This window comes from Schistocerca cancellata, chromosome 5, assembly GCF_023864275.1.
Source record: "Schistocerca cancellata isolate TAMUIC-IGC-003103 chromosome 5, iqSchCanc2.1, whole genome shotgun sequence".
Classification (NCBI taxonomy): Eukaryota; Metazoa; Arthropoda; class Insecta; order Orthoptera; family Acrididae; genus Schistocerca; species Schistocerca cancellata.
In genome coordinates this window covers 202263228-202277359 of record NC_064630.1, presented here as the reverse complement: position 1 = coordinate 202277359, position 14132 = coordinate 202263228, and the positions used below count along the sequence as shown (strand labels likewise).

Below are 14132 nucleotides of genomic sequence, written 5' to 3'. Positions count from 1 at the left end.
TAGGAGAAGTTTCTAAGAAGGCAATTGCAGTTTGAAATCTGGGGCAGGCCATATAAGCTATTGACTGAAAGGATTACGGAACCTACTGTCATGTCCACAGTTAGTAAAGAGGATGGCTCTGTGACAGCTGGATGGACGAAGTCAGCACAATACCTGCTAACCACCCTACTTCCAGATAATAACACTAATTTAAAAGTGAACTGGATAACGCATACGACAGTCAAATGTTGCTGATACCTTTCGCTCAAGAAGAAGTCGCTATCGCAATTTCCTAGCTCAAAACTGTACAGACACCTGGTCTGGATGGCGTTTACCTTAAGGTTGTGCCGATGGTAGGTCCATTAATAGTGCCATATTCGTCAGCATTACTAAAGTAGACGATATGGAAAACAGCTAGAGCAGTAATGGTTGAAAACGCAAAGGATAGAGACCCGGCAGTCCCGAAAAGCTGTAGACCTACTTGCTTATTTAACGTCGTGGCCAAAGTTCAGGAGCTGCACCGGCCGCAGACGCACAGGAAGCTCTTGGGTCCAAACCAGTGTCAGTATGGATTCAGAAAAGGGACGTGTATAAAAAATGCGGTTAACAGGGCTCTTCATATTGTAGAAAATTCGAAAGCCAAGTACGCAATGGTACTCATCACAGGTGTTTTCGATTGTCAGCAGCTGTGGCCGAGCGGTTCTAGGTGCTTCAGTCCGAACCGCGTTGCTGCTACGGTCGCAGGTTCGAATGTGTGATGTCCTTAGATTATTTAGGTTTAAGTAGTTCTAAGTCTAGGGGACCGATGACCTCAGATGTTAAGTCCCATAGTGCTTAGAGCCATTTGAACCATTTTTTTGCATTCGATTATCTTTGGTGGCCTGAGGTGTTTGCACGCCTCCGATATCTCGATGTCCCCAAACATCAGTACAACAGCTTTATAGATTACTGCAGCGCACGTAGCGTCCAGTGGTTTGCGGGGCAGGGAAAGGTAATCAAGAAGGTTGCCAAGGGCTGTACTCAAGGCTCCGTAAGTGGACCATTGTTGTGGGATCTTAGTATTGAACCCCTGTTACATCTGTTAGAAGGGGCAAATGCTACTGAAGGTGTTGCTGCATACGCAGATGATATCCTGGTAGTTGTGTCGGCAGACGCCAGGGCGAGACTTGAGGAAAAGACGAATGATGTGCTTGCTCAGATGCAGCATTGGTGCAAGGGCAACAGACTGACTACAGCTATTCATAAAACAACATACTTACTCCTGAAGGAAAGACTTTCTCTTGCCAGAAATACCTACCATGAGGGAAGGGCTGTGAAATGCAGCACTGTATGTAGATGTTTAGGCATTCTTCTAGACGAGAAAAGTAACTTCCTAGAACATTTAAAATTTATTGCTCAGAAAGTGGCAGAAATTATACATAAGAATGCTCATTCTGGCAATTACCGTCTCATGTGGTGTGGTCATATCACGAAGCTATCTTCAGCCCCATAATGGGCTTCCCTCTCAGCGCCTCGGAGCGTCACCTTAAGCGAGACAGCTACAAAACAAGATCACAGGAATTCATATTACTGATAAAAGACATTTACGAGTCCGGAAGTCAGATGAACGGCAGTCCGACTGGGACACTAGAAGCACTGCAAGTCGGGTTTACAATGCATTCCCAAGCATCAGCAAGAGACTCAAACTGTGCGACATCGCCCCTGCTCGAAGTGTGGTGCACCTATTAACACGTCACGGTCCTTAACCCGAACATTTGCATCGAGTACATCTACATCTACATCTACATCTACATCCATACTCCGCAAGCCACCTGACGGTGTGTGGCGGAGGGTACCTTGAGTACCTCTATCGGTTCTCCCTTCTATTCCAGTCTCGTATTGTTCGTGGAAAGAAGGATTGTCGGTATGCCTCTGTGTGGGCTCTGATCTCTGATTTTATCCTCATGGTCTCTTCGCGAGATATACGTAGGAGTGAGCAATATACTGCTTGACTCTTCTGTGAAGGTATGTTCTCGAAACTTCAACAAAAGCCCGTACCGAGCTACTGAGCGTCTCTCTTGCAGAGTCTTCCACTGGAGTTTATCTATTATCTACGTAACGATTTCGCGATTACTAAATGTCCTGTTACGAAGCGCACTGCTCTCCGTTGGATCTTCTCTATATCTTCTATCAACCCTATCTGGTACGTATCCAAAACTGCTGAGCAGTATTCAAGCAGTGGGCGAACAAGCGTACTGTAACCTACTTCCTTTGTTTTCGGATTGCATTTCCTTAGGATTCTTCCAATGAATCTCAGTCTCGCATCTGCTTTACCGACGATCAACATTATATGATCATTCCATTTTAAATCACTCCTAATGCGTACTCCCAGATAATTTATGGTATTAACTGCTTCCAGTTGCTGACCTGCTATTTTGTAGCTAAATGATAAAGGATCTATTTTTCTGTGTATTCGCAGCACATTACACTTTTCTACATTGAGATTCAATTGCCATTCCCTGCACCATGCGTCAATTCGCTGCAGATCCTCCTGCATTTCAGTACAATTTTCCATTGTTACAACCTCTCGATACACCACAGCATCATCTGCAAAAAGCCTCAGCGAACTTCCGATGTCATCCACCAGGTCATTTATGTATATTGTGAATAGCAACGGTCCTATGACACTCCCCTGCGGCACACCTGAAATCACTCTTACTTCGGAAGACTTCTCACCATTGAGAATGACATGCTGCGTCCTGTTATCTAGGAACTCCTCAATCCAATCACACAATTGGTCTGATAGTCCATATGCTCTTACTTTGTTCATTAAACGACTGTGGCGAACTGTATCGAACGCCTCGCGGAAGTCAAGAAACACGGCATCTACCTGTGAACCCGTGTCTATGGCCCTCTGAGTCTCGTGGACGAATAGCGCGAGCTGGGTTTCACATGACCGTCTTTTTCGAAACCCATGCTGATTCCTACAGAGTAGATTTCTAGTCTCCAGAAAAGTCATTATACTCGAACACAATACGTGTTCCAAAATTCTACAACTGATCGACGTTAGAGATATAGGTCTATAGTTCTGCACATCTGTTCGACGTCCCTTCTTGAAAACGGGGATGACCTGTGCCCTTTTCCAATCCTTTGGAACGCTACGCTCTTCTAGAGACCTACGGTACACCGCTGCAAGAAGGGGGGCAAGTTCCTTCGCGTACTCTGTGTAAAATTGAACTGGTATCCCATCAGGTCCAGAGGCCTTTCCTATTTTGAGCGATTTTAATTGTTTCTCTATCCCTCTGTCGTCTATTTCGATATCTACCATTTTGTCATCTGTGCGACAATCTAGAGAAGGAACTACAGTGCAATCTTCCTCTGTGAAACAACTTTGGAAAAAGACATTTAGTATTTCGGCCATTAGTCTGTCATCCTCTGTTTCAGTACCATTTTGGTCACAGAGTGTCTGGACATTTTGTTTTGATCCACCTACCGCTTTGACATAAGACCAAAATTTCTTAGGATTTTCTGCCAAGTCAGTACACAGAACTTTACTTTCGAATTCATTGAACGCCTCTCGCATAGCCCTCCTCACACCACATTTCGCTTCGCGTAATTTCTGTTTGTCTGCAAGGCTTTGGCTATGTTTATGTTTGCTGTGAAGTTCCCTTTGCTTCCGCAGCAGTTTTCTAACACGGTTGTTGTACCACGGTGGCTCTTTTCCATCTCTTACAATCTTGCTTGGCACATACTCATCTAACGCATTGTGTACGACGGTTTTGAACTTTGTCCACTGATCCTCAACACTATCTGTACTTGAGACAAAACTTTTGAGTTGAGCCAACAGGTACTCAGAAATCTGCTTTTTGTCACTTTTTCTAAACAGAAAAATCTTCCTACCCTTTTTAATATTCCTAATTACGGCTGAAATCATCGATGCCGTAACCGCTTTATGATCGCTGATTCCCTGTTCTGCGTTAACTTTTTCAAATAGTTCGGGTCTGTTTGTCACCAGAAGGTCTAATATGTTATCGCTACGAGTCGGTTCTCTGTTTAACTGCTCAAGGTAGTTTTCAGATAAAGCACTAAAAAAAAATTTCACTGGATTCTTTGTCCCTGCCACCCGTTATGAACGTCTGAGTCTCCCAGTCTATATCCGGCAAATTTAAATCTCCACCCAGAACTATAACATGGTGGGGAAATCTACTCGAAATATTTTCCAAGTTATCCTTCAGGAGCTCAGCCACAACAGCTGCTGAGCCAGGGGGCCTATAGAGACATCCAGTTACCATGTCTGAGCCTGCTTTAACTGTGACCTTCACCCAAATCATTTCACAATTCGGATCTCCGTCAATTTCCTTCGATACTATTGCACTTCTTATCGCTATAAACACGCCTCCCCCTTCACTGTCCAGCCTGTCTCTGCGGTATACATTCCAATCTGAGTTTAGGATTTCATTATTGTTTACGTCTGGTTTCACCCAACTTTCTGTCCCTAGTACTATATGGGCGTTATGGCCGTTTATTAATGAGAGCAGTTCTGGGACCTTTCTGTAGACGCTCCTGCAGTTTACTATTAGCACATTAATATTGTTATTCCCTGTTGCATTTTGCCTACTCCTACCTTGCCGCGTCTCAGGAGGCGTCTTGTCGGGCCTACGGAGGGGATTCTCTAACCTAAAAAACCCCCATGTGCACTCCACACGTACTCCGCTACCCTTGTAGCCGCTTCCGGCGTGCAGTGCACGCCTGACCTATTCAGGGAGACCCTACATTTCTCCACCCGATAACGGAGGTCGAGAAATTTGCACCCCAAATCTCCGCAGAATCGTCTGAGCCTCTGGTTTAAGCCTTCCACTCGGCTCCAAACCAGAGGACCGCGATCGGTTCTGGGAACGATACTATAAATAGTTAGATCTGATTTCACCCCGCGAGCGAGGCTTTCCGCCTTCACCAATTCCGCCAACCGCCTGTGAGCAACAATTTGCAGTCGGGTGCACCCAGTGCTCTCTATCGCCGCCGGTAGGGCCTCCTCCACATCTCGGATGAGACCCCCCGGCAAGGAGACAGAGTGAACACTGGCCTTCTTCCCCTACCTTCCCGCTATTTCCATCACCCACCTAACGTTGGAGCTCCCAATAACTAATAAACCCCTCCCCCCGTGTGCCTGCTCGGACCTTGCTGAAGGAGCAGCCACATGTCCACTCACAGGCAGAGCGGGCGATGCCACACGGTCAGCCTCCACATTGACCCTCCGCCTCGTGCGCCGCGAACGCCGCTGAACCCGCCACTCCCCTTGGGGAGAGGGTGGCCCAACCGCGCCCGGTACCCGCGAAGATGTCTCGACAGCAGGGACAGTGGGTGAAGCATGTAACACCTGGGGTGTACCTTGCGACGCACCAGACTCCCCACTGCCGCTACACTCCGAGGCAGCAGCCTGAAGACGGCTGACCGCGGCCATCAACACTCTCAGCTGTTCGCGAACAGCGGCCAGCTCCTCCTGCGTCCGTACACAGCAGTCACACAACCTATCCATCCTAAGGAATCAATTTACTGAAGAGAGTAAATCAACCTTTAACTAGACTGCTAATTCACTAAAGGCGACTGTTTATTCACTAAACTGTGGTTGCTAGCCACTTCTTGTAGAAAACAATGAAAATAGCACTACCTGTCTCTGGACTGTATTGAAAACAAACACTAGCACTACTGGCACTATGGTTGACTAAAGGGACTCTCTCTGACTGTATTCAAAACAAACACGAAATCTATGGAACTATTAATAGCACTCGACAATTAAAGCTTCCTAAAAGCAAAAACACACGGAAGAAGAAGAAGTGACAAGTAAGAAAAATACAGTTAATACTTAAATTAAGGTAGTTCGCTGCACAGCAGACGTGAAGCAGACGGCAGTTACGACGACACTGACTCTACTGGCACTATGGCTGGCTAAAGGGACTCTCTCTGACTGTATTCAAAACAAACACGAAATCTATGGAACACTATTAATAGCACCCGGCAATTAAAGCTTCCTAAAAGCAAATACACACGGAAGAAGAAGTGACAAGTAAGAAAAATACAGTTAATACTTAAATCAGGGTAGCTCGCTGCACAGCAGACGTGAAGCAGACGGTTGAGAGTAGGATGTAGTAACACACCAAACTGTAAATGTCGAGAGGAAGGCTTCGCTTATCATGTCGTTTTCAGTTGTCCCCTTTTTCAGATAGAGAGAGAGACGGCAGACAGTTTGATTGCGATCTGCAAACAATTGTAAGCGACAAAAACTTGTGGACTACAGTAAATATGATTGCACATAGAATATCTAAAAGGCAGCTGCTTAACTTTCAGTCTGTAAGATAACGTGGACGCTTTGAACATCAGAACGTCAACAAATCACACGAAGCGTTTCCTCCATACTAGATAATGATAGGCACATATAAATTTAATTAAGAAAAACTCTAACATACAGATACACACAAATAAATAAGGAATATTTTTAAAAAAAGGAAGAAAAGAAAGAAAAAATACTTCGGCACCCACATAGGTCTGCGTGGAATAGCTGATTGCCGAGGCACGTACATACCAGTGTGGGCAATGTGGAATAGTGTAGCAACAACAGGTTTAGAAGTAGGTATAGTTGTAGTTAGTCGGCAAACCTCGAGTTATTCCGAGGCTGCCAGTAACATATCTGGTATCATAGGCTGGTAATTATTCGCCTGGAACTTGTGTTAATTCCTTTGACTTTTATGTCTTTTTAGTTGATTCTTATTTTCAATTTTCTGTTTTATTACTACAGCAATATTACAAATGGTTGCTGTTAATGTAATTTACTACTACATACAAATATAACGCAGCGTATGTCACCATAATTATTGGATATGTACGACCTGTTTGAGGCAATGGCCTTTCCGCAGTGGATCCACCGGTTCCCGTCAGATCACCGAAGTTAAGCGCTGTCGGGTGTGGCCGGCACTGGGATGGATGACCATCCGGGTCGCCATGTACTGTTGCCATTTTTCGGGATGCACTCAGACTCGTGATGCCAATTGAGGAGCTACTCGTTCGAATAGTAGCGGCTCCGGTCATACAAACCCATCGTACGACCGGGAGGCGGTATGCTGACCACACGCCCCTCCTATCCGCATCCTCATCTGAGGATGACACGGCGGTCGGATGGTCCCGATGGGCCACTTGTGGCCTGATGTCGGAGTCCTTTTTTCTACGACCTGTTTAGAGATTCCAACTAACAGGTCAAAAATTCGTGGTAATAATATAACTGAAAAAGAAAAAGGCTTGTGTTGTTGCCGTATTACCTAACATGGCAATTACGAAGTAAGTTCCATTGGATCAGATGATGGCAGCGTAAGGCTGTTGAAACCGGTCATCTTGGAGCAATAAAAGTCTATACTCAATCGCAGCGTACGAAGTTAAAAAAAAATATGGTTCAAATGGCTCTGAGCACCACGGGACTTAACTTCTGAGGTCATCAGTCCCCTAGAACTTAGAACTACTTAAACCTAAGTAACCTAAGGACATCACACACATCCATGCCCGAGGCAGGATTCTAAACTGCGACCGTAGCGGTCGCGCGGTTCCAGACTGTAGCGCCTAGAACCGCTCGGCCACTCAGGCCGGCGTACGAAGTCTATTCTCAACTTACAGTCATACAGATCGTCGCACAGCACAGCATTTGCACGCTACAATGCATGAAATTTTGCCGCGGGCAGAGCATTCCTTGAGGGCGTTTAAGCATTCGTGAGAGAATATGTAACAAGCATAAGAGTGTTTCTGGCAACAGCACGCCTGACCGGGAGGAGAGACGGGTAGTTTTAAACTGCGGCTGACCCGCGCCTGCCAGGGGTGGGTGGGCGGTTTAATTAAAAAGCGAGCCCGCCCACCGCCACATGGTGAGAGCGGACGCGCTGGGCCCAGGAACTGGCCGTCTTGTGCAGAAGCAAAATTTATTCTCTCTGTCCTCTTCGAAGAACGAACAGGGACAGGATGCAGATTAACGGACGGTGCGAACCGTGTAATGGAACACTCAGTGAGAGGAGCGTCTAAGTCTTCAACATCTTCACATTCTTGGATGAAATCCTCTGTCCTCTTCGGCTTACAAGCCTACCTCCACCTCGGACTACGTATTCCTCAGGGTGAGTAACGCACAGATAGGATCTCTATACGAAGGTAATTCATTCCAGGTACATACTCGTCCATTTCAGGGAATTCATATTCACCTGTTAGGCAAAACATTATTGTTTTTATTGCCCAAGCATGTTTCTACATATTTGCGCCATCTTCAATGGCTACTTTTATTCTGGTATGTGAAATGGATCTTCTTTTCAATTATAATTTTTATTTTGGGCAATAAATTTGCGTAATTAATGCTCAGGCACCGAACCGTAGTGACTTACAGTTGACTTTTTTGTTAATACGCTGTTATTCAATGGTAAATTAATTTGTTTTGTTGATGGCAATTATTCACTTGATCCATTTCGAAACTAATAATTTCATTTTTAGATGTTCTGGTGGCGGTCCGCTTACCGGAAAATGGACTACATCAAGTGATACATGACGAAACCAGGTTTCAAAGTCACTAGTACTACTGTAAGCATAAAATACGACAGTTTCTTTGTGCATCAGAAATGAAGCTCTTGTGAGTTAAGTACCATTAATAAAACGTCTAAATCGACTATCCAGTAATAGTGTACTAGCAAGAATACTTGTTAGCATAACAGACGAACCTAAATTCCCAAAACTGTGTCTGAGAACACAACTGCCATTACAAATTCAAAACCAAAAGATGGAGACTGGTCTATTTGCTTTGATGTTCACAATTCTTTTACTTATCTAATAGATGTCTGATTATTTTTCAAGCTCTTCGTTTCTTACATTACCTGCTATAGAGTAACTTTTTAATGCACGTAGGTATTTTGTTTCTGCTGCTTGAATCTATAATCATATCTGCGCTATTACAACTTATTTTGAAAAAGAAATTTCTGAGAATGAACTTACGGTGTACAACATTGTGTGGAAGTGAATGACTGACTGTGGGGAAACCGGAAAAGAAGAGAGCCGAAGCTTTTGAGGTACTTATGAAGGTAGTGAAAATAAGTTGGGCTGGTAAAGTTAAAAATTAAGTTCTTCGCAGAATCATCGAGGAAATGAATATGTAGGAAACGAATCTGAAGACAGGATAGGATGATACCACACGAGTGATAGTGTCAAGGAGAAACCGCCATGGTACAGGAGGTGAACGCAAAGGCGAACACTGTAAGGTAAGACAGAGATTGCAATACTGTATATCCAGTAAATAACTGAGGATGATGGGTATAAGTACTTGTTCACCCAGTCAGAGGACAGATGACACCAAAAAGGGAGGTAGGAACCACTAATACGTTAATCATCATATGGTATTTAATACTGTAAGGGAAACCTCGGTAATCTCGTGATGTGAAATGTAAAACTTTCAAGGTAAGGTGGTCACATAAATATCATTATTCTAAAGTAGGCCTATAAGTGAATTAATGAAGTTTATTGGAGTCAATAAGCTCATCCTAGTAAGAGCTTCACAAACTGAACGACGCTTAAACTGGTCACGTCTTATCACGCGGGCTAATGAATCATAATAAATGAACCAGTGCGTGGAAAAACAGTCCAACTCCACAATCCTTGTTTTGAGATAAACACAAAAATGTGTTTTAGGTGAAAAGTGCACATTTTACAGCAACCAAGTGAACAGAGAAGTTGTAAGGAGTTGTAAGGAATTACTCCAACTACAAGACGTTGCCAAGGAAGTTCCATTAAGTGCATTCTGGGAAGCCGTGCAGCCAGAAACAAAATTTAGATTTAAACTGTTTTTCCAGGCATTAATTGTAAACCCTAACAAAAAGTAACTCATTTTAATAAGAATCCCTTTATTACTGATTTTTTACATGATAAGATGGCCTCGAACTGTAATTATTGCATTATGATTGCTGCTGTCTGTCAAGACGTAAGACGATGGTAAAATTCCAAGAATTAGCCACGCGTATACTTCAAGGCATTGATTGGCAATCTACAGCTACGTCTAGATAAATACTCCAAAAGCCACTGCACGGTGAGTGGCGGAGGGTACCCTGAACCACTACTTGTCATGATTTCCCGTAGTTTGGTTCGCTTAGAAAAGTTGGAGTGACATTAAGTTCGAACAGTTTAAAAGTGTTTTAATTTAGTCCTCGGATAAAACGACTAGTGGAAATACAACCCGGTGTAGAACAGCCATAGACTAACTGATTATAGGTTGAAACTGAGAAGGACAGCTGATTTGCAGGTGTTTTTGTAATAGCTTGGCCACCAGCTTTTGAAGTCAGTTACATCAGTATATTTCATTACTGATGCAGTAAATGGCTTTAATTTGTGACTGCTTGCAATTATCTGCTTATAGTCTTTTGGTATATTGGCTGTAGTTACATCTGTATATTTCATTACTGATACTGTAAATGGCTTTAATTTGTGACTGCTTGCAATTATCTGCTGATAGTCTTTTGGTATATAAATTCGATCATGTCTTCTTATAACTCGTTTGAAATTTCCAAAGTCTCTGTCGCATGGTAGGAAGGAATGTCCACGAACAGGAAAATTCTAAAAAATTATACGAAAACGCTTGCTTTGTACAAGATATAAGAGAAATCTCAAAATCGTATGATTTCTATTCTGTCCCGAATAACCGTCCAGAAAAATATGAAGTTCCTTTATCTCAGAAGACAATTTTTATATAATCGTAAATAAATCTACAAGCTTCATTCCATCTTTCAAAGCTTTTCCTTCATGATACGTGTAGAAATGTCCAGTATCACTTTTCAAGTCATGAATCTCGCATCTGTAGAGGCTTAGCTGTCGGCAGTAAAACATTTTCTGAACAGATATAATCAAAAGTATTCTGAATGTAATCAGAAACTATAGCACCAACAGCTTCTTGTTCCTGTCATAAAGCTTTAATTTCCTTGAGTTTGTCATAAAACTTATTAGTTCTTCGTTTGTGTACCATAGTTTCTACTGCAACAATTCGCTTCGCATTATCATTGAGACTGTAATCTTTCAGTTTCGTAATGAGTTGTCCACAGTTACCTCAGACATCAAACTGCGACCTGCCGAACCTCAAAGCAAATTTTTCTTTGAAAAACGTCATATTTAACTCTCTCCCTATCTTCTGGTATTTCTTCGTGATAAGGCGATACATAATCCTCACATTGAGAGAGGCGCCAAGGTAGTATACTCCTTTGGCACTATAATGAGAAACCTTTTGGTGAATGACTCTATGTGAGTTTTTATTTCGGTAATTATGTCAGGCGACAATACATGTGGCCTATTGTCATGCTTGCCACGCAAATCTTCGGGATTCTGTCCAGAAATCAATAATTGATTCAGTCGCTGAAGATGTGACTTTGCTTTTTTGAATATACATTCAATAATTTGTAACCTTCCCGTATAAATAAAAAAAATATACAATAATGATGTGCAACCTTATCAAACAGAAAATAAAAAATAAAAATAGTTAAATTTGGATAATTGTATTCTGACGTATGAAAACTGATAAATCTTAACTCATGAAAAACTGATAAATTTTGAAGTAAGCAGCGCTACGCGATGGCCCTGTGAAATAAATCTGAATCTGTCCGTGAGAAATAAACTGAAAAATTCTTACCTCGTGATGTTGTCACTGGACAACGCTGTCTATATATCTGCTCGTAAATGGCACAGCTTAGTACAGTGCTGGCCCATCTACTAATACTGGATAACATTTGTCTGAGATTTGAAATACGAGAAAAACTGACTTAGTGACACAGCTAAATAGCTGGTCGTCTGATTACTAAAGGACACATGACTATGACCTGACAAAAATTCTGGTATATTTTAATTTAGACAAATCACTGGATCGGTACTGGCATTGACTTAAGGGGAAATTATACTTTTATTGTTGAATGGTAAAAACAATTATATTCTGAAAATTTTTTACGTTATTGACAAAGATCTACAGTCTATTACGAGGGAAATTTGGGTATATTACAAATCTGGGTCAACTGGTGCGGACAAATCACAAAAGAAAAGATTGAAACCAATTCATATTAACATCTCAGACAAATGACTTAACTACGTGCATACCAATAAAAATAATAAAATTTACGTTATAGTAGATGGTTGACTTAAATACAGTTGACTTTTCATTATATTAACAATTATTCATTTTTCATCATCATCTCATTCCATGGTATCATTTAGCTCTGCGGCTGAAATAATAAAATTTTACAATTTGTTAAGCACTGTGACTAACAGCTACTAACTGTAAACTGCGCTGTACCAGCGACAGACTACAGCTACACTGCGGCAGAGACTTCTCCGACCTGCGACTCCATTGCAGGTCTCTTTTGACAGGGGCAAAGATATTTCATGTCTCAGGCAGCGCCTGTGAATTGTCGTTCTAGCAAGTGAGCAATACACCGAGATTACACTTGTTCCAGCAGGGTGGTGAACCCCTTACAAACTGTTTCACGAAAAGTCTCTCTGCGCCAAAATGTGCTGGCGAGCATGGTCACGTACCCCACGCACCCCCTCGTCGTGGATTGCCAACACACTGACATGTCAGCACCCCGAATGAGATTTTCACTCTGCAGCGGAGTGTGTGCTGATATGAAACTTCCTGGCAGATTAAAACTGTGTGCCGGACCGAGACTCGAAGTCGGGACCTTTGACTTTCGCGGGGCGGGCAAGTGCTCTACCAAATGAGCTACCCAAGCACGACTCACGCCCCGTCCTCACGGCGTTAATTCTGCCAGAATCTCGTCTCCTACCTTCCAAACTTTACAGAAGCTCTCCTGCGAACCCTGCAGAACTAGCACTCCTGAAAGAAAGGATATAGCGGAGACATGGCTTAGCCACAGCCTGGGGGATGTTTCATTCTGGAAACACATCGGAGTTTCTGTAGTGGTGAAGAAACGGGGTGAAATCATTCCAATTACTAGCCATAGTTAATGTTAAGGGACTGCTAAGGTTCTTTCTGGAGTGTATTTTAAATTTTCGCACAGTTTATTCGTGACGAACGGTATCCATCCGCATGGTGAAAAGGAACCTCGTAGGTTGCTCAGTTTTGGGTAAATGTAAGCTTATTGTAGAAACGTATATTAGTTTTTCAATCAGTGGCGCTGTATATTCAAGGTTATCATACTCTCCTGAACTGTAAAAGAGTCATTACCTTGCTTGAAGTCGTGTACCGAGAACTTAGTCATCCGATTACACAGTCTGAAATTCACCTTTGTGTTTACTGCTCTGGTGACCCATGTGGGCTTGCAAATTAACTGTATTCTTTTGTTGACAATATACAGTATCCATATGCTCATCAGATTCTTTCTAAATTATGTCCACCGCCCAAGTCATTTGCTTTGTTACTGGCACGAGATGCAACGGCACGCTGCAACGCCACCATATTGATATTACTTACCGATGCCAGCTACGGCACATAAATATTCTGATTCATCAGAGGCAGTCCACTGAGTTAAACATTCAGCTGCAAAACATTAGCAATAAGTACTTTCAATTAGCATGAAATCAGGTCGCACCAATAAGACAAAGCATGTCATTCTCCCAAATCAAGCAGAACTCTAACAGAACAGGACACAGAATAGAGGATGTACGTTCAATCAAGGAACACCTCGTGGCTTGTAACCCCCTTAAGCTTCCTACTGACCAAACCGATTTCCAAAATAAGCGAAAATGCCTGAGTGGACATACAAAGAATTGCTCAAACAGTTTATTTCGATAAATCGAAGCTGAGTATTGCATAGACGTGCCAAATACAACAAAGATGATGACACGATTTATGAAAAGCAAAATATTGTGGATGAACTGTAATTGCCAAATTAACAAGCAATTTAAAAGTGATGTTACGTTAGAGAACATGTACTGAGTAATTGCTGGAAAACGTCATTAGGTGAACAGACCACAATAAGCCTTCTATTGTTGACAATAATTACAATTCAGGAATATTTATTTGAATACGTTTTGTGTAACCGTGACAAATAAGGTTGTTTGTTACATGTTAATTAATGTGGGGCATAAAAGTCAGACCACTGGAATAGTATTAAATTTAGCGCCTGTAACAATGTATAGAAAGATTATAACTGTCCCTGCATATTCACTAAAAT

General features: G+C 42.5%; 1 pseudogene; it reads left to right on the top strand.

The window, feature by feature from the left end:
- The first annotated feature begins 6850 nt into the window (after positions 1 to 6850).
- On the top strand, positions 6851 to 6968 carry LOC126189234 (5S ribosomal RNA; annotated as a pseudogene).
- The last annotated feature ends 7164 nt before the right edge of the window (positions 6969 to 14132 follow it).